Source organism: Lissotriton helveticus, chromosome 11 (assembly GCF_964261635.1).
Source record: "Lissotriton helveticus chromosome 11, aLisHel1.1, whole genome shotgun sequence".
NCBI lineage: Eukaryota > Metazoa > Chordata > Amphibia > Caudata > Salamandridae > Lissotriton > Lissotriton helveticus.
Genome location: NC_136072.1, coordinates 1,083,037,871 through 1,083,055,886, shown reverse-complemented (window position 1 = coordinate 1,083,055,886; position 18,016 = coordinate 1,083,037,871). Strand labels below are relative to the sequence as shown.

The 18,016-nt window shown below is 42.1% G+C and overlaps 8 non-coding genes and 1 pseudogene across 8 annotated transcripts; all 9 read right to left on the bottom strand.

Moving 5' to 3' along the window:
- Positions 1–92: 92 nt before the first annotated feature.
- LOC144793083 (U4 spliceosomal RNA) lies at positions 93–232 on the bottom strand. The gene has a single exon (XR_013602750.1). It is a non-coding gene; the product is annotated as a U4 spliceosomal RNA (small nuclear RNA).
- Positions 233–2,158: 1,926 nt separating this feature from the next.
- Positions 2,159–2,298, bottom strand: LOC144793935 (U4 spliceosomal RNA). Its single transcript, XR_013603383.1, has one exon. It is a non-coding gene; the product is annotated as a U4 spliceosomal RNA (small nuclear RNA).
- Positions 2,299–4,227: 1,929 nt separating this feature from the next.
- Positions 4,228–4,367, bottom strand: LOC144793756 (U4 spliceosomal RNA). The gene has a single exon (XR_013603225.1). It is a non-coding gene; the product is annotated as a U4 spliceosomal RNA (small nuclear RNA).
- A 2,616-nt stretch (positions 4,368–6,983) lies between these two features.
- Positions 6,984–7,123, bottom strand: LOC144793659 (U4 spliceosomal RNA). The gene has a single exon (XR_013603137.1). It is a non-coding gene; the product is annotated as a U4 spliceosomal RNA (small nuclear RNA).
- A 1,932-nt stretch (positions 7,124–9,055) lies between these two features.
- Positions 9,056–9,186, bottom strand: LOC144793180 (U4 spliceosomal RNA; annotated as a pseudogene).
- Positions 9,187–11,114: 1,928 nt separating this feature from the next.
- LOC144793658 (U4 spliceosomal RNA) lies at positions 11,115–11,254 on the bottom strand. Its single transcript, XR_013603136.1, has one exon. It is a non-coding gene; the product is annotated as a U4 spliceosomal RNA (small nuclear RNA).
- Positions 11,255–13,186: 1,932 nt separating this feature from the next.
- Positions 13,187–13,326, bottom strand: LOC144793574 (U4 spliceosomal RNA). Its single transcript, XR_013603060.1, has one exon. It is a non-coding gene; the product is annotated as a U4 spliceosomal RNA (small nuclear RNA).
- Positions 13,327–15,254: 1,928 nt separating this feature from the next.
- Positions 15,255–15,394, bottom strand: LOC144793685 (U4 spliceosomal RNA). Its single transcript, XR_013603161.1, has one exon. It is a non-coding gene; the product is annotated as a U4 spliceosomal RNA (small nuclear RNA).
- Positions 15,395–17,326: 1,932 nt separating this feature from the next.
- Positions 17,327–17,466, bottom strand: LOC144793573 (U4 spliceosomal RNA). The gene has a single exon (XR_013603059.1). It is a non-coding gene; the product is annotated as a U4 spliceosomal RNA (small nuclear RNA).
- Between the last annotated feature and the right edge of the window lie 550 nt (positions 17,467–18,016).

Here is an 18,016-nt window from a genome sequence, read left to right as displayed (position 1 = left end):
GTCACCGTTTTGTCCTTGTCACAGATCACAAACCTGCAAGTAAATTGCATTGCAAAATAAACTATCTTATTTTTTAATAACATATTCTCCAGTCTCCGAAGAGACTGTCAAAAATTGCCATTTCGACTATATTTCAAGTCTCCATGACGGGGTATTGGGTAAAGTTTTTAATAAGCAATAATCACGCCTCGTTTAAACCTCATTGGCTACGATACTGCCACTGCGCAAAGCTAAACAATTTAGTGTGAATTTCATGCACACTTGCCCTAGTACCTCATGTTACAAAGAACATGATTCTTTTTCAAAAGATGTTATCTGTTTATGCATAACTACTCCTCCACTGCTTCTGATAGGCAATATAAGACATATAATGGTGTTGTTTTACTAATTTCTATCAGCTCTCTGCCTCAAACCGTCGAGAGCCACACACAGCGAATTATGGGAAATTGTATGCTAAATAGCTGTACAGGTAAGCAGCACCCTCCCAAGTTATGGATTTGATGCTCAGGCAGATATACCTTCACACAAAGATGATATCTAGGCTGCTAACCATGGGTTGTGGAAAATATAAGAAGCACACATTCATAATAGCATTCTCATAGGTCCCACTGTCTTCAAATGTTTACTAGAGAAGGAACGGCAATCAATTTAAAGGAAAATAAATTATAGATACATTTTTCCATATTCCATAATGCACGTCTGCCATTTCATGGCACTACATAGTTGCATTTGCTGCATTTCATTTTTAGCTTTAGGAGGTACAATATACTGGTTTCCTGGTTTTCAAAACATTTTAGGGGAAGATTCACAAGGACCTGACGCAACTGCATGGATGCATAAGTTTCCTTGAGTCAGTGCTGAATGTCCTTGTGCCACGATGAATGTGCTGTATTTACAATACAGCGCTTCATGGCGCAAGGATTAACAGATGCGTCAGAAATTCTGACGCATCTGTTGGCACAAAAGTGATGCATTGCTGGAAATGCTCATGAAATTGACGCAAAAAGCCCTGAGTCATAACTTATGCCTGGTCTGTGCAGGCGTAGGGATTTTGACACAGTGAAGGCGTAGAGTGATGTAGTGAAATCTTGTAGATTACAGTGCGTCAGTTCTAGAAGGCTTTTAGCGTGGGAACGCCCACCCTGCATACATTATACCTGACGCAGGTATAATGTGATGCGGGACTTTACAATGTGACACATCTCCCTAGATGCGTCACATTGTAAATGGGCCGCAACATTTACGCCGCAGCTGCGTCACAATACAGATTTTTATACTTGCCCTATATAAGGCTGTGTGTACGTTGTGTGTCTCCGTCTGCATGCAGCATACAAATGTGCCAGATCTGGTAGCCCAGTTGGGCTGATGCAGCCATGCAAGAGCTCTTTGCCTGACCTCATTGTCACCGATTCAAATCAGGGAGGATCCATGCAGTCTTTCAAGGCTCTCAGGTGAAAAAATGGGCCCTAGAGCAAGGAAGTAAATAGGCCCCCTTGTTGAAGTTTGGAATATAAAATACCGCAATAATCAGCGTTCAGTGGGTTCCGCAGGTCTGTGGGCGCCAGTGCAACTGCACCTGCTGCACCAACAGAAGCTACGCCCCTGTCATAGAGCTGGGTAACATCAATTACTCAGTGCCACAAAGAGCATTAGAAATAAACTTTACATAATGTCAAACGGCAAAAACAAGAGCTTTGTCAGTTCTTGTTCTGTTTCAAACACTCCATACAATCTGTATGAACCCTCTCCACATTTTCCTACTGATAACAAATGCCTTCGCTCCCAGAAAAAAACTTTCTGGGCGGTTAGTGCACATTTGAATGGTAGATGAGACCTCGGAAGAGCCCAGCCCTGCGCCGGACTGCGAGTCACCTCAGAGAGCAGAAACAAAGCCCGTCCTCTGCCCATCACTGACCCAAGCGAATCTGTGGAGCAAAGATGAGAACAAAGAGGAAGAAATAAAAGAATTACGAAAACTCATCAAGGAAAATAAATCCCTATATTACTGCTGTATTTAAAAAGCTGAGAAAACAAAAAACGTAAAGAGTAAACTGAAGCCAAATATGGTCACCGTTTTGTCCTTGTCACAGATCACAAATCTGCAAGAAATCTGCACTGCAAAATAAACTATCTTATTTTTTAATTACATATTCTCCAGTCTCCGATGAGACTGTCAAAAATTGCTTTTTTGACTATATTTCAAGTCTCCATGACGGGGTATTGGGTAAAGTTTTCAATAAGCAATAATCGTGCCTCGGTTAAACCTCATTGGCTACGATACTGCCACTGCGCAAAGCTAAACAATTTAGTGTGAATTTCATGCACACTTGCCCTAGTACCTCATGTTACAAAGAACATGATTCCTTTTCAAAAGATGTTATCTGTTTATGCATAACTACTCCTCCACTGCTTCTGATAGGCAATGTAAGACATATAATGGTGTTGTTTTACTAATTTCTATCAGCTCTCTGCCCCAAACCGTCGATAGCCACACGCAGAGAATTATGGGAAATTGTATGCTAAATAGCTGTACAGGTAAGCAGCACCCTCCCAAGTTATGGATTTGATGCTCAGGCAGATATACCTTCACACAAAGATGAGATCTAGGCTGCTAACCATGGGTTGTGGAAAATATAAGAAGCACAAATTCATAATAGCATCCTCATAGGTCCCACTGTCTTCAAATGTTTACTAGAGAAGGAACGGCAATCAATTTAAAGGAAAATAAATTATAGATAAATTTTTCCATATTCCATAATGCACGTCTGCCATTTCATGGCACTACATAGTTGCATTTGCTGAATTTCATTTTTAGCTTTAGGAGGTACAATATACTGGTTTCCTGGTTTTCAAAACATTTTAGGGGAAGATTCACAAGGACCTGACGCAACTGCATGGATGCATAAGTTTCCTTGAGTCAGTGCTGAATGTCCTTGTGCCACGATGAATGTGCTGTATTTACAATACAGCGCTCCATGGCGCAAGAATTAACAGATGCGTCAGAACTTCTGACGCATCTGTTGGCACAAAAGTGACGCATTGCTGGAAATGCTCATGAAAGTGACGCAAAAAGCCCTGAGTCATAACTTATGCCTGGTCTGTGCAGGCGTAGGGATTTTGACACAGTGAAGGCGTAGAGTGATGTAGTGAAATCTTGTAGATTTCAGTGCGTCAGTTCTAGAAGGCTTTTAGCGTGGGAACGCCCACCCTGCATACATTATACCTGACGCAGGTATAATGTGATGCGGGACTTTACAATGTGACACATCTCCCTAGATGCGTCACATTGTAAATGGGCCGCAACATTTACGCCGCAGCTGCGTCACAATACAGATTTTTATACTTGCCCTATATATGGCTGTGTGTACGTTGTGTGTCTCCGTCTGCATGCAGCATACAAATGTGCCAGATCTGGTAGCCCAGTTGGGCTGATGCAGCCACACAAGAGCTCTTTGCCTGACCTCATTGTCACCAATTCAAATCAGAGAGGATCCATGCAGTCTTTCAAGGCTCTCAGGTGAAAAAATGGGCCCTAGAGCAAGGAAGAAAATAGGCCCCCTTGTTGAAGTTTAGAATATAAAATACCGCAATAATCAGGGTTCAGTGGGTCCCGCAGGTCTGTGGGCGCCAGTGCAACTGCACCTGCTGCACCAACAGAAGCTACGCCCCTGTCATAGAGCTGGGTAACATCAATTACTCAGTGCCACAAAGAGCATTAGAAATAAACTTTACATAATGTCAAATGGCAAAAACAAGAGCTTTGTCAGTTCTTGTTCTGTTTCAAACACTCCATACAATCTGTATGAACCCTCTCCACATTTTCCTACTGATAACAAATGCCTTCGCTCCCAGAAAAAAACTTTCTGGGCGGTTAGTGCACATTTGAATGGGAGATGAGACCTCGGAAGAGCCCAGCCCTGCGCCGGACTGCGAGTCACCTCAGAGAGCAGAAACAAAGCCCGTCCTCTGCCCATCACTGACCCAAGCGAATCCGTGGAGCAAAGATGAGAACAAAGGGGAAGAAATAAAAGAATAACGAAAACTCATCAAGGAAAATAAATCCCTAAATTACTGCTGTATTTAAAAAGCTGAGAAAACAAAAGAGAACGTAAAGAGTAAACTGAAGCCAAATAGAGTCACCGTTTTGTCCTTGTCACAGATCACAAACCTGCAAGTAAATTGCATTGCAAAGTAAACTATCTTATTTTTTAATTACATATTCCCCAGTCTCCGAAGAGACTATCAAAAATTGCCATTTCGACTATATTTCAAGTCTCCATGACGGGGTATTGGGTAAAGTTTTCAATAAGCAATAATCACGCCTCGGTTAAACCTCATTGGCTACGATACTGCCACTGCACAAAGCTAAACAATTTAGTGGGAATTTCATGCACACTTGCCCTAGTACCTCATGTTACAAAGAACATGCAGCCTGATTCATTAAGCTAAATTGCACTTGCAAAGGGCAAGATTCTCAGAATCTTGCCTTTTGTGAGTGCAATTTTGGCATTTGGGATTCATAATCCCAAATGCAAAAATCGCTAATGAAGAATTAGCTAATATGCGAGGATTAGCATTTAAGGAATCTCTATTAGAGATTCCTTAAATGCTATTCATGACACTTTCAAAAATTGCGATTTTGCTAATTTGGGCCACTATTTACCGAGAGGTCAGACCTCTCGGTAAATAGCAAAAACTCAGAAAAATGCTTTTAAAAGCATTTTTCTAAGTTGCATGTTGCACACACACATGTCCTTTGGACATGTGTGTGCGCAACACCTGTTCAAATGTGCATTTTAGGGGTGCTACAGGGTGTCCTTTGGACACCCCTGGCACCCTTAAAATCGCTGTCTTATTTGCGAGTAGTAAATTGCTACTCGCAAATAAGGGATACTCCCCATTCATTCCTATGGGCCTTTTGGCCCATAGGAATGAATGGGGAGTTATTCCTTTTTTTGCGAGTAGGAAATTTCTACTCGCAAATAGAGAACATGTAGGAATCGCTATTTATTTAGCAATTCCTACATGAATGCCGTTTTGCGTGTCCTCAATAGCGAGTCGCTATGATTCGCTATTAGGGCCACGCAAAACGGCCCGTACATGAATCAGGCTGATGATTCCTTTTCAAAAGATGTTATCTGTTTATGCATAACTACTCCTCCACTGCTTCTGATAGGCAATGTAAGACATATAATGGTGTTGTTTTACTAATTTCTATCAGCTCTCTGCCCCAAACCGTCGATAGCCACACGCAGAGAATTATGGGAAATTGTATGCTAAATAGCTGTCCAGGTAAGCAGCACCCTCCCAAGTTATGGATTTGATGCTCAGGCAGATATACCTTCACACAAAGATGAGATCTAGGCTGCTAACCATGGGTTGTGGAAAATATAAGAAGCACAAATTCATAATAGCATCCTCATAGGTCCCACTGTCTTCAAATGTTTACTAGAGAAGGAACGGCAATCAATTTAAAGGAAAATAAATTATAGATACATTTTTCCATATTCCATAATGCACGTCTGCCATTTCATGGCACTACATAGTTGCATTTGCTGCATTTCATTTTTAGCTTTAGGAGGTACAATATACTGGTTTCCTGGTTTTCAAAACATTTTAGGGGAAGATTAACAAGGACCTGACGCAACTGCATGGATGCATAAGTTTCCTTGATTCAGTGCTGAATGTCCTTGTGCCACGATGAATGTGCTGTATTTACAATACAGCACTCCATGGCGCAAGAATTAACAGATGCGTCACAACTTCTGACGCATCTGTTGGCACAAAAGTGACGCATTGCTGGAAATGCTCATGAAAGTGACGCAAAAAGCCCTGAGTCATAACTTATGCCTGGTCTGTGCAGGCGTAGGGATTTTGACACAGTGAAGGCGTAGAGTGATGTAGTGAAATCTTGTAGATTTCAGTGCGTCAGTTCTAGAAGGCTTTTAGCGTGGGAACGCCCACCCTGCATACATTATACCTGACGCAGGTATAATATGATGCGGGACTTTACAATGTGACACATCTCCCTAGATGCGTCACATTGTAAATGGGCCGCAACATTTATGCCGCAGCTGCGTCACAATACAGATTTTTATACTTGCCCTATATATGGCTGTGTGTACGTTGTGTGTCTCCGTCTGCATGCAGCATACAAATGTGCCAGATCTGGTAGCCCAGTTGGGCTGATGCAGCCACACAAGAGCTCTTTGCCTGACCTCATTGTCACCAATTCAAATCAGAGAGGATCCATGCAGTCTTTCAAGGCTCTCAGGTGAAAAAATGGGCCCTAGATCAAGGAAGAAAATAGGCCCCTTGTTGAAGTTTGGAATATAAAATACCGCAATAATCAGTGTTCAGTGGGTCCCGCAGGTCTGTGGGCGCCAGTGCAACTGTACCTGCTGCACCAACAGAAGCTACGCCCCTGTCATAGAGCTGGGTAACATCAATTACTCAGTGCCACAAAGAGCATTAGAAATAAACTTTACATAATGTCAAACGGCAAAAACAAGAGCTTTGTCAGTTCTTGTTCTGTTTCAAACACTCCATACAATCTGTATGAACCCTCTCCACATTTTCCTACTGATAACAAATGCCTTCGCTCCCAGAAAAAAACTTTCTGGGCGGTTAGTGCACATTTGAATGGGAGATGAGACCTCGGAAGAGCCCAGCCCTGCGCCGGACTGCGAGTCACCTCAGAGAGCAGAAACAAAGCCCGTCCTCTGCCCATCACTGACCCAAGCGAATCCGTGGAGCAAAGATGAGAACAAAGGGGAAGAAATAAAAGAATAACGAAAACTCATCAAGGAAAATAAATCCCTAAATTACTGCTGTATTTAAAAAGCTGAGAAAACAAAAGAGAACGTAAAGAGTAAACTGAAGCCAAATAGAGTCACCGTTTTGTCCTTGTCACAGATCACAAACCTGCAAGTAAATTGCATTGCAAAATAATCTATCTTATTTTTTAATTACATATTCTCCAGTCTCCGAAGAGACTGTCAAAAATTGCCATTTCGACTATATTTCAAGTCTCCATGACGGGGTATTGGGTAAAGTTTTCAATAAGCAATAATCGCGCCTCGGTTAAACCTCATTGGCTACGATACTGCCACTGCGCAAAGCTAAACAATTTAGTGTGAATTTCATGCACACTTGCCCTAGTACCTCATGTTACAAAGAACATGAATCCTTTTCAAAATATGTTATCTGTTTATGCATAAATACTCCTCCACTGCTTCTGATAGGCAATGTAAGACATATAATGGTGTTGTTTTACTAATTTCTATCAGCTCTCTGCCCCAAACCGTCGATAGCCACACGCAGCAGAGAATTATGGGAAATTGTATGCTAAATAGCTGTCCAGGTAAGCAGCACCCTCCCAAGTTATGGATTTGATGCTCAGGCAGATATACCTTCACACAAAGATGAGATCTAGGCTGCTAACCATGGGTTGTGGAAAATATAAGAAGCACAAATTCATAATAGCATCCTCATAGGTCCCACTGTCTTCAAATGTTTACTAGAGAAGGAACGGCAATCAATTTAAAGGAAAATAAATTATAGATACATTTTTCCATATTCCATAATGCACGTCTGCCATTTCATGGCACTACATAGTTGCATTTGCTGCATTTCATTTTTAGCTTTAGGAGGTACAATATACTGGTTTCCTGGTTTTCAAAACATTTTAGGGGAAGATTAACAAGGACCTGACGCAACTGCATGGATGCATAAGTTTCCTTGATTCAGTGCTGAATGTCCTTGTGCCACGATGAATGTGCTGTATTTACAATACAGCACTCCATGGCGCAAGAATTAACAGATGCGTCACAACTTCTGACGCATCTGTTGGCACAAAAGTGACGCATTGCTGGAAATGCTCATGAAAGTGACGCAAAAAGCCCTGAGTCATAACTTATGCCTGGTCTGTGCAGGCGTAGGGATTTTGACACAGTGAAGGCGTAGAGTGATGTAGTGAAATCTTGTAGATTTCAGTGCGTCAGTTCTAGAAGGCTTTTAGCGTGGGAACGCCCACCCTGCATACATTATACCTGACGCAGGTATAATATGATGCGGGACTTTACAATGTGACACATCTCCCTAGATGCGTCACATTGTAAATGGGCCGCAACATTTATGCCGCAGCTGCGTCACAATACAGATTTTTATACTTGCCCTATATATGGCTGTGTGTACGTTGTGTGTCTCCGTCTGCATGCAGCATACAAATGTGCCAGATCTGGTAGCCCAGTTGGGCTGATGCAGCCACACAAGAGCTCTTTGCCTGACCTCATTGTCACCAATTCAAATCAGAGAGGATCCATGCAGTCTTTCAAGGCTCTCAGGTGAAAAAATGGGCCCTAGAGCAAGGAAGAAAATAGGCCCCCTTGTTGAAGTTTGGAATATAAAATACCGCAATAATCAGGGTTCAGTGGGTCCCGCAGGTCTGTGGGCGCCAGTGCAACTGCACCTGCTGCACCAACAGAAGCTACGCCCCTGTCATAGAGCTGGGTAACATCAATTACTCAGTGCCACAAAGTGCATTAGAAATAAACTTTACATAATGTCAAACGGCAAAAACAAGAGCTTTGTCAGTTCTTGTTCTGTTTCAAACACTCCATACAATCTGTATGAACCCTCTCCACATTTTCCTACTGATAACAAATGCCTTCGCTCCCAGAAAAAAACTTTCTGGGCGGTTAGTGCACATTTGAATGGGAGATGAGACCTCGGAAGAGCCCAGCCCTGCGCCGGACTGCGAGTCACCTCAGAGAGCAGAAACAAAGCCCGTCCTCTGCCCATCACTGACCCAAGCGAATCCGTGGAGCAAAGATGAGAACAAAGGGGAAGAAATAAAAGAATAACGAAAACTCATCAAGGAAAATAAATCCCTAAATTACTGCTGTATTTAAAAAGCTGAGAAAACAAAAGAGAACATAAAGAGTAAACTGAAGCCAAATAGAGTCACTGTTTTGTCCTTGTCACAGATCACAAACCTGCAAGTAAATTGCATTGCAAAATAAACTATCTTATTTTTTAATTACATATTCTCCAGTCTCCGAAGAGACTGTCAAAAATTGCCATTTCGACTATATTTCAAGTCTCCATGGCGAGGTATTGGGTAAAATTTTCAATAAGCGCCTCGGTTAAACCTCATTGGCTACGATACTGACACTGCGCAAAGGTAAACAATTTAGTGTGAATTTCATGCACACTTGCCCTAGTACCTCATGTTACAAAGAACATGATTCCTTTTCAAAAGATGTTATCCGTTTATGCATAACTACTCCTCCACTGCTTCTGATAGGCAATGTAAGACATATAATGGTGTTGTTTTACTAATTTCTATCAGCTCTCTGCCCCAAACCATCGATAGCCACATGCAGAGAATTATGGGAAATTGTATGCTAAATAGCTGTACAGGTAAGCAGCACCCTCCCAAGTTATGGATTTGATGCTCAGGCAGATATACCTTCACACAAAGATGAGATCTAGGCTGCTAACCATGGGTTGTGGAAAATATAAGAAGCACAAATTCATAATAGCATCCTCATAGGTCCCACTGTCTTCAAATGTTTACTAGAGAAGGAACGGCTATCAATTTAAAGGAAAATAAATTATAGATACATTTTTCCATATTCCATAATGCACGTCTGCCATTTCATGGCACTACATAGTTGCATTTGCTGCATTTCATTTTTAGCTTTAGGAGGTACAATATACTGGTTTCCTGGTTTTCAAAACATTTTAGGGGAAGATTCACAAGGACCTGACGCAACTGCATGGATGCATAAGTTTCCTTGAGTCAGTGCTGAATGCCCTTGTGCCACGATGAATGTGCTGTATTTACAATACAGCGCTCCATGGCGCAAGAATTAACAGATGCGTCAGAAATTCTGACGCATCTGTTGGCACAAAAGTGTCGCATTGCTGGAAATGCTCATGAAAGTGACGCAAAAAGCCCTGAGTCATAACTTATGCCTGGTCTGTGCAGGCGTAGGGATTTTGACACAGTGAAGGCGTAGAGTGATGTAGTGAAATCTTGTAGATTTCAGTGCGTCAGTTCTAGAAGGCTTTTAGCGTGGGAACGTCCACCCTGCATACATTATACCTGACGCAGGTATAATGTGATGCGGGACTTTACAATGTGACACATCTCCCTAGATGCGTCACATTGTAAATGGGCCGCAACATTTACGCCGCAGCTGCGTCACAATACAGATTTTTATACTTGCCCTATATATGGCTGTGTGTACGTTGTGTGTCTCCGTCTGCATGCAGCATACAAATGTGCCAGATCTGGTAGCCCAGTTGGGCTGATGCAGCCACACAAGAGCTCTTTGCCTAACCTCATTGTCACCAATTCAAATCAGAGAGGATCCATGCAGTCTTTCAAGGCTCTCAGGTGAAAAAATGGGCCCTAGATCAAGGAAGAAAATAGGCCCCTTGTTGAAGTTTGGAATATAAAATACCGCAATAATCAGTGTTCAGTGGGTCCCGCAGGTCTGTGGGCGCCAGTGCAACTGTACCTGCTGCACCAACAGAAGCTACGCCCCTGTCATAGAGCTGGGTAACATCAATTACTCAGTGCCACAAAGAGCATTAGAAATAAACTTTACATAATGTCAAACGGCAAAAACAAGAGCTTTGTCAGTTCTTGTTCTGTTTCAAACACTCCATACAATCTGTATGAACCCTCTCCACATTTTCCTACTGATAACAAATGCCTTCGCTCCCAGAAAAAAACTTTCTGGGCGGTTAGTGCACATTTGAATGGGAGATGAGACCTCGGAAGAGCCCAGCCCTGCGCCGGACTGCGAGTCACCTCAGAGAGCAGAAACAAAGCCCGTCCTCTGCCCATCACTGACCCAAGCGAATCCGTGGAGCAAAGATGAGAACAAAGGGGAAGAAATAAAAGAATAACGAAAACTCATCAAGGAAAATAAATCCCTAAATTACTGCTGTATTTAAAAAGCTGAGAAAACAAAAGAGAACGTAAAGAGTAAACTGAAGCCAAATAGAGTCACCGTTTTGTCCTTGTCACAGATCACAAACCTGCAAGTAAATTGCATTGCAAAATAATCTATCTTATTTTTTAATTACATATTCTCCAGTCTCCGAAGAGACTGTCAAAAATTGCCATTTCGACTATATTTCAAGTCTCCATGACGGGGTATTGGGTAAAGTTTTCAATAAGCAATAATCGCGCCTCGGTTAAACCTCATTGGCTACGATACTGCCACTGCGCAAAGCTAAACAATTTAGTGTGAATTTCATGCACACTTGCCCTAGTACCTCATGTTACAAAGAACATGAATCCTTTTCAAAATATGTTATCTGTTTATGCATAAATACTCCTCCACTGCTTCTGATAGGCAATGTAAGACATATAATGGTGTTGTTTTACTAATTTCTATCAGCTCTCTGCCCCAAACCGTCGATAGCCACACGCAGCAGAGAATTATGGGAAATTGTATGCTAAATAGCTGTCCAGGTAAGCAGCACCCTCCCAAGTTATGGATTTGATGCTCAGGCAGATATACCTTCACACAAAGATGAGATCTAGGCTGCTAACCATGGGTTGTGGAAAATATAAGAAGCACAAATTCATAATAGCATCCTCATAGGTCCCACTGTCTTCAAATGTTTACTAGAGAAGGAACGGCAATCAATTTAAAGGAAAATAAATGATAGATACATTTTTCCATATTCCATAATGCACGTCTGCCATTTCATGGCACTACATAGTTGCATTTGCTGCATTTCATTTTTAGCTTTAGGAGGTACAATATACTGGTTTCCTGGTTTTCAAAACATTTTAGGGGAAGATTCACAAGGACCTGACACAACTGCATGGATGCATAAGTTTCCTTGAGTCAGTGCTGAATGTCCTTGTGCCACGATGAATGTGCTGTATTTACAATACAGCGCTCCATGGCGCAAGAATTAACAGATGCGTCAGAAATTCTGACGCATCTGTTGGCACAAAAGTGACGCATTGCTGGAAATGCTCATGAAAGTGACGCAAAAAGCCCTGAGTCATAACTTATGCCTGGTCTGTGCAGGCGTAGGGATTTTGACACAGTGAAGGCGTAGAGTGATGTAGTGAAATCTTGTAGATTTCAGTGCGTCAGTTCTAGAAGGCTTTTAGCGTGGGAACGCCCACCCTGCATACATTATACCTGACGCAGGTATAATATGATGCGGGACTTTACAATGTGACACATCTCCCTAGATGCGTCACATTGTAAATGGGCCGCAACATTTATGCCGCAGCTGCGTCACAATACAGATTTTTATACTTGCCCTATATATGGCTGTGTGTACGTTGTGTGTCTCCGTCTGCATGCAGCATACAAATGTGCCAGATCTGGTAGCCCAGTTGGGCTGATGCAGCCACACAAGAGCTCTTTGCCTGACCTCATTGTCACCAATTCAAATCAGAGAGGATCCATGCAGTCTTTCAAGGCTCTCAGGTGAAAAAATGGGCCCTAGAGCAAGGAAGAAAATAGGCCCCCTTGTTGAAGTTTGGAATATAAAATACCGCAATAATCAGGGTTCAGTGGGTCCCGCAGGTCTGTGGGCGCCAGTGCAACTGCACCTGCTGCACCAACAGAAGCTACGCCCCTGTCATAGAGCTGGGTAACATCAATTACTCAGTGCCACAAAGAGCATTAGAAATAAACTTTACATAATGTCAAACGGCAAAAACAAGAGCTTTGTCAGTTCTTGTTCTGTTTCAAACACTCCATACAATCTGTATGAACCCTCTCCACATTTTCCTACTGATAACAAATGCCTTAGCTCCCAGAAAAAAACTTTCTGGGCTGTTAGTGCACATTTGAATGGGAGATGAGACCTCGGAAGAGCCCAGCCCTGCGCCGGACTGCGAGTCACCTCAGAGAGCAGAAACAAAGCCCGTCATCTGCCCATCACTGACCCAAGCGAATCCGTGGAGCAAAGATGAGAACAAAGGGGAAGAAATAAAAGAATAACAAAAACTCATCAAGGAAAATAAATCCCTAAATCACTGCTGTATTTAAAAAGCTGAGAAAACAAAAGAGAACGTAAAGAGTAAACTGAAGCCAAATAGAGTCACCATTTTGTCCTTGACACAGATCACAAACCTGCAAGTAAATTGCATTGCAAAATAAACTATCTTACTTTTTAATTACATATTCTCCAGTCTCCGAAGAGACTGTCAAAAATTGCCATTTCGACTATATTTCAAGTCTACATGACGGGGTATTGGGTAAAGTTTTCAATAAGCAATAATCGCGCCTCGGTTAAACCTCATTGGCTACGATACTGCCACTGCGCAAAGCTAAACAATTTAGTGTGAATTTCATGCACACTTGCCCTAGTACCTCATGTTACAAAGAACATGATTCCTTTTCAAAAGATGTTATCTGTTTATGCATAACTACTCCTCCACTGCTTCTGATAGGCAATGTAAGACATATAATGGTGTTGTTTTACTAATTTCTATCAGCTCTCTGCCCCAAACCGTCGATAGCCACATGCAGAGAATTATGGGAAATTGTATGCTAAATAGCTGTCCAGGTAAGCAGCACCCTCCCAAGTTATGGATTTGATGCTCAGGCAGATATACCTTCACACAAAGATGAGATCTAGGCTGCTAACCATGGGTTGTGGAAAATATAAGAAGCACAAATTCATAATAGCATCCTCATAGGTCCCACTGTCTTCAAATGTTTACTAGAGAAGGAACGGCAATCAATTTAAAGGAAAATAAATGATAGATACATTTTTCCATATTCCATAATGCACGTCTGCCATTTCATGGCACTACATAGTTGCATTTGCTGCATTTCATTTTTAGCTTTAGGAGGTACAATATACTGGTTTCCTGGTTTTCAAAACATTTTAGGGGAAGATTCACAAGGACCTGACGCAACTGCATGGATGCATAAGTTTCCTTGAGACAGTGCTGAATGTCCTTGTGCCACGATGAATGTGCTGTATTTACAATACAGCGCTCCATGGCGCAAGAATTAACAGATGCGTCAGAAATTCTGAAGCATCTGTTGGCACAAAAGTGACGCATTGCTGGAAATGCTCATGAAAGTGACGCAAAAAGCCCTGAGTCATAACTTATGCCTGGTCTGTTCAGGCGTAGGGATTTTGACACAGTGAAGGCGTAGAGTGATGTAGTGAAATCTTGTAGATTTCAGTGCGTCAGTTCTAGAAGGCTTTTAGCGTGGGAACGCCCACCCTGCATACATTATACCTGACGCAGGTATAATGTGATGCGGGACTTTACAATGTGACACATCTCCCTAGATGCGTCACATTGTAAATGGGCCGCAACATTTATGCCGCAGCTGCGTCACAATACAGATTTTTATACTTGCCCTATATATGGCTGTGTGTACGTTGTGTGTCTCCGTCTGCATGCAGCATACAAATGTGCCAGATCTGGTAGCCCAGTTGGGCTGATGCAGCCACACAAGAGCTCTTTGCCTGACCTCATTGTCACCAATTCAAATCAGAGAGGATCCATGCAGTCTTTCAAGGCTCTCAGGTGAAAAAATGGGCCCTAGATCAAGGAAGAAAATAGGCCCCTTGTTGAAGTTTGGAATATAAAATACCGCAATAATCAGTGTTCAGTGGGTCCCGCAGGTCTGTGGGCGCCAGTGCAACTGTACCTGCTGCACCAACAGAAGCTACGCCCCTGTCATAGAGCTGGGTAACATCAATTACTCAGTGCCACAAAGAGCATTAGAAATAAACTTTACATAATGTCAAACGGCAAAAACAAGAGCTTTGTCAGTTCTTGTTCTGTTTCAAACACTCCATACAATCTGTATGAACCCTCTCCACATTTTCCTACTGATAACAAATGCCTTCGCTCCCAGAAAAAAACTTTCTGGGCGGTTAGTGCACATTTGAATGGGAGATGAGACCTCGGAAGAGCCCAGCCCTGCGCCGGACTGCGAGTCACCTCAGAGAGCAGAAACAAAGCCCGTCCTCTGCCCATCACTGACCCAAGCGAATCCGTGGAGCAAAGATGAGAACAAAGGGGAAGAAATAAAAGAATAACGAAAACTCATCAAGGAAAATAAATCCCTAAATTACTGCTGTATTTAAAAAGCTGAGAAAACAAAAGAGAACGTAAAGAGTAAACTGAAGCCAAATAGAGTCACCGTTTTGTCCTTGTCACAGATCACAAACCTGCAAGTAAATTGCATTGCAAAATAAACTATCTTATTTTTTAATTACATATTCTCCAGTCTCCGAAGAGACTGTCAAAAATTGCCATCTCGACTATATTTCAAGTCTCCATGACGGGGTATTGGGTAAAGTTTTCAATAAGCAATAATCGCGCCTCGGTTAAACCTCATTGGCTACGATACTGCCACTGCACAAAGCTAAACAATTTAGTGTGAATTTCATGCACACTTGCCCTAGTACCTCATGTTACAAAGAACATGAATCCTTTTCAAAATATGTTATCTGTTTATGCATAAATACTCCTCCACTGCTTCTGATAGGCAATGTAAGACATATAATGGTGTTGTTTTACTAATTTCTATCAGCTCTCTGCCCCAAACCGTCGATTGCCACACGCAGCAGAGAATTATGGGAAATTGTATGCTAAATAGCTGTCCAGGTAAGCAGCACCCTCCCAAGTTATAGATTTGATGCTCAGGCAGATATACCTTCACACAAAGATGAGATCTAGGCTGCTAACCATGGGTTGTGGAAAATATAAGAAGCACAAATTCATAATAGCATCCTCATAGGTCCCACTGTCTTCAAATGTTTACTAGAGAAGGAACGGCAATCAATTTAAAGGAAAATAAATGATAGATAAATTTTTCCATATTCCATAATGCACGTCTGCCATTTCATGGCACTACATAGTTGCATTTGCTGCATTTCATTTTTAGCTTTAGGAGGTACAATATACTGGTTTCCTGGTTTTCAAAACATTTTAGGGGAAGATTCACAAGGACCTGACGCAACTGCATGGATGCATAAGTTTCCTTGAGTCAGTGCTGAATGTCCTTGTGCCACGATGAATGTGCTGTATTTACAATACAGCGCTCCATGGCGCAAGAATTAACAGATGCGTCAGAAATTCTGACGCATCTGTTGGCACAAAAGTGACGCATTGCTGGAAATGCTCATGAAAGTGACGCAAAAAGCCCTGAGTCATAACTTATGCCTGGTCTGTGCAGGCGTAGGGATTTTGACACAGTGAAGGCGTAGAGTGATGTAGTGAAATCTTGTAGATTTCAGTGCGTCAGTTCTAGAAGGCTTTTAGCGTGGGAACGCCCACCCTGCATACATTATACCTGACGCAGGTATAATATGATGCGGGACTTTACAATGTGACACATCTCCCTAGATGCGTCACATTGTAAATGGGCCGCAACATTTATGCCGCAGCTGCGTCACAATACAGATTTTTATACTTGCCCTATATATGGCTGTGTGTACGTTGTGTGTCTCCGTCTGCATGCAGCATACAAATGTGCCAGATCTGGTAGCCCAGTTGGGCTGATGCAGCCACACAAGAGCTCTTTGCCTGACCTCATTGTCACCAATTCAAATCAGAGAGGATCCATGCAGTCTTTCAAGGCTCTCAGGTGAAAAAATGGGCCCTAGAGCAAGGAAGAAAATAGGCCCCCTTGTTGAAGTTTGGAATATAAAATACCGCAATAATCAGGGTTCAGTGGGTCCCGCAGGTCTGTGGGCGCCAGTGCAACTGCACCTGCTGCACCAACAGAAGCTACGCCCCTGTCATAGAGCTGGGTAACATCAATTACTCAGTGCCACAAAGAGCATTAGAAATAAACTTTACATAATGTCAAACGGCAAAAACAAGAGCTTTGTCAGTTCTTGTTCTGTTTCAAACACTCCATACAATCTGTATGAACCCTCTCCACATTTTCCTACTGATAACAAATGCCTTCGCTCCCAGAAAAAGACTTTCTGGGCGGTTAGTGCACATTTGAATGGGAGATGAGATCTCGGAAGAGCCCTGCCCTGCGCCGGACTGCGAGTCACCTCAGAGAGCAGAAACAAAGCCCGTCATCTGCCCATCACTGACCCAAGCGAATCCGTGGAGCAAAGATGAGAACAAAGGGGAAGAAATAAAAGAATAACAAAAACTCATCAAGGAAAATAAATCCCTAAATCACTGCTGTATTTAAAAAGCTGAGAAAACAAAAGAGAACGTAAAGAGTAAACTGAAGCCAAATAGAGTCACCATTTTGTCCTTGACACAGATCACAAACCTGCAAGTAAATTGCATTGCAAAATAAACTATCTTACTTTTTAATTACATATTCTCCAGTCTCCGAAGAGACTGTCAAAAATTGCCATTTCGACTATATTTCAAGTCTACATGACGGGGTATTGGGTAAAGTTTTCAATAAGCAATAATCGCGCCTCGGTTAAACCTCATTGGCTACGATACTGCCACTGCGCAAAGCTAAACAATTTAGTGTGAATTTCATGCACACTTGCCCTAGTACCTCATGTTACAAAGAACATGATTCCTTTTCAAAAGATGTTATCTGTTTATGCATAACTACTCCTCCACTGCTTCTGATAGGCAATGTAAGACATATAATGGTGTTGTTTTACTAATTTCTATCAGCTCTCTGCCCCAAACCGTCGATAGCCACATGCAGAGAATTATGGGAAATTGTATGCTAAATAGCTGTCCAGGTAAGCAGCACCCTCCCAAGTTATGGATTTGATGCTCAGGCAGATATACCTTCACACAAAGATGAGATCTAGGCTGCTAACCATGGGTTGTGGAAAATATAAGAAGAACAAATTCATAATAGCATCCTCATAGGTCCCACTGTCTTCAAATGTTTACTAGATAAGGAACGGCAATCAATTTAAAGGAAAATAAATGATAGATACATTTTTCCATATTCCATAATGCACGTCTGCCATTTCATGGCACTACATAGTTGCATTTGCTGCATTTCATTTTTAGCTTTAGGAGGTACAATATACTGGTTTCCTGGTT